The 2,655-nt window shown below is 32.8% G+C and overlaps 1 long non-coding RNA gene across 1 annotated transcript; it reads left to right on the top strand.

The window, feature by feature from the left end:
* Positions 1-634: 634 nt before the first annotated feature.
* On the top strand, positions 635-1,925 carry LOC124167556. Its single transcript, XR_006866716.1, has 2 exons — positions 635-684; positions 1,847-1,925. It is a non-coding gene; the product is annotated as an uncharacterized LOC124167556 (long non-coding RNA).
* The last annotated feature ends 730 nt before the right edge of the window (positions 1,926-2,655 follow it).

A 2,655-nucleotide genomic window follows, 5' to 3' on the forward strand; every position in this document is an offset into this window, starting at 1 on the left:
TTCACGGTAAAAAATATTCATCCATTTCATCATTCTTCCAGACTCAACTAACTGAAAAGCCGTATTAAAAATGTAATTCCAGAAAAAAAGCAAACTAAAAAAACTACCCAAATTAAACATTTACCCTCAAACTGGGCATTTCAGTACTGTGAAAGCATATCGTCCACTCCCTCAACACTCATATTCAAGTAAGTGCGGTTTTTTCAACCTTTACAAAATAGTATAGTTAATCACTTTTCACAGGATAATACCATACTCGGACAATCATTAATTCATCTAGTTAAAAATGAGAACTCCGCAAACTCCTTCAACTAGGTAAGTTATTTTCATATTGCACATAAATTCAATACCTGCAAGATATTATCCATGTATAATACTTATTTAATGCTTTACTTGCCTCCATATCTAGGGTATTTTAAAGAAGTTTATGTCACACTGCTCTTCACGAATTTAAAGAACATTTCAAGAATTTATAAAAGCAATTTTACTACACCATTGAATCAAGAAAATAAACCAAAGAGCAAGCCACTTGTCCTAACACTATCACCTAAAATCAAGTGAGTGACCATTAATTATTATCAATTAATAGAATAAGCTATTTTTCACAGGAGGAAAGTAAGTGTCCAAAAATTGAGAAAGTATTTTACGAGTCCAAGAACGAATTTGAAGAAAATCATATGCAAGGTAAGATATACTCCTTGCGGCATTGAAAAATCCCGTCTACATGTTGTGAACAATAAATACCTCTTTCCAGGACGAATACACTTCGAAGGAAAGAAGTGAAACACATTTTTTTAAGGAAATCATCGTCCCGGACATGTATTTGAATTAACCATAATGTGAAGACCATTTGTAACATATGCAACTCTACTTGATGTCACTGTGAGCCGAAAATCCCTCCTTCAACATTCATGAGAAGTAAGCAAAAAGTATTCCAGTCTTAAATAAATGTAGTGTCCGCATGACCCCTGCACCTGCACCTTTTTTATTATTATAAACCATCACAATAGCACTGTCTGAATTATAAAAATATCATTTTACAGGAACCAGGCAAAGACAATATTATCCTTATTTGATTTGGATAGTCTGTCTTCACGGTAAAAAATATTCATCCAGTTCATCATTCTTCCAGACACAACTAACTGAAAAGTCGTATTAAAAATGTAATTCCAGAAAAAAAGCAAACTAAAAAATCCACCAAAATTAAACATTTACCCTCAAACTCGGCATTTCAGTACTGTGAAAGCATATCGTCCACTCCCTAAACACTCAGATTCAAGTAAGTGCTATTTTTTCAACCTTTACAAAATAGTTTAGTTAATCACTTTTCACAGGACAATACCATACTCGGACAATCATTAATTCATCTAGGTAAAAATGAGAACTCTGCAAACTCCTTCAACTAGGTAAGTTATTTTCATATTGCACATAAATTCAATACCTGCAAGATATTATCCATGTATAATACTTATTTAATTCTTTACGTGCCTCCAAATCTAGCATATTTTAAAGAAATTTGTGTCACACTGCTCTTCATGAATTACAAGAACCTTTTAAAGAATTTATAAAAGCAATTTTACTACACCATTGAATCAAGAAAATAAACCAAAGAGCAATCCACTTGTCCTAACACTATCACCTAAAATCAAGTGAGTGACCATTAATTATTATCAATTAATAGAATAAGCTATTTTTCACAGGAGGAAAGTAAGAATCCAAAAATTGAGAAAGTATTTTACGAGTCCAAGAACGAATTTGAAGAAAATCATATGCAAGGTAAGATATACTCCTTGCGGCATTGAAATATCCCGTCTACATGTTGTGAACAATAAATACCTCTTTCCAGGACGAATACACATCGAAGGACAGAAGTGAAACACATTTTTTTAAGGAAATCATCGTTCCGGACATGTATTTGAATTAACCATAATGTGAAGACCATTTGTAACATATGCAACTCTACTTGATGTCACTGTGAGCCGAAAATCCCTCCTTCAACATTCATGAGAAGTAAGCAAAAAGTATTCCAGTCTCAAATAAATGAAGATCCGCATGACCCCTGCACCTGCACCCATTTTAATATTTTAAACCATCACAATAGCACTGTCTGAATTATAAAAATATCATTTTACAGGAACCGGGCAAAGACAATATTATCCTTATTTGATTTGGATAGTCTGTCTTCACGGTAAAAAATATTCATCCAGTTCATCATTCTTCCAGACACAACTAACTGAAAAGCCGTATTAAAAATGTAATTCCAGAAAAAAAGCAAACTAAAAAATCCACCCAAATTAAACATTTACCCTCAAACTCGGCATTTCAGTACTGTGAAAGCATATCGTCCACTCCCTCAACACTCAGATTCAAGTAAGTGCTATTTTTTCAACCTTTACAAAATAGTATAGTTAATCACTTTTCACAGGACAATACCATACTCGGACAATCATTAATTCATCTAGTTAAAAATGAGAACTCCGCAAACTCCTTCAACTAGGTAAGTTATTTTCATATTGCACATAAATTCAATACCTGCAAGATATTATCCATTTATAATACTTATTTAATGCTTTACGTGCCTCCATATCTAGGGTATTTTAAAGAAGTTTATGTCACACTGCTCTTCACGAATTTCAAGAACATTTCAAGAATTTA

This window comes from Ischnura elegans, chromosome 11 (genome assembly GCF_921293095.1).
Source record: "Ischnura elegans chromosome 11, ioIscEleg1.1, whole genome shotgun sequence".
Lineage (NCBI taxonomy): Eukaryota > Metazoa > Arthropoda > Insecta > Odonata > Coenagrionidae > Ischnura > Ischnura elegans.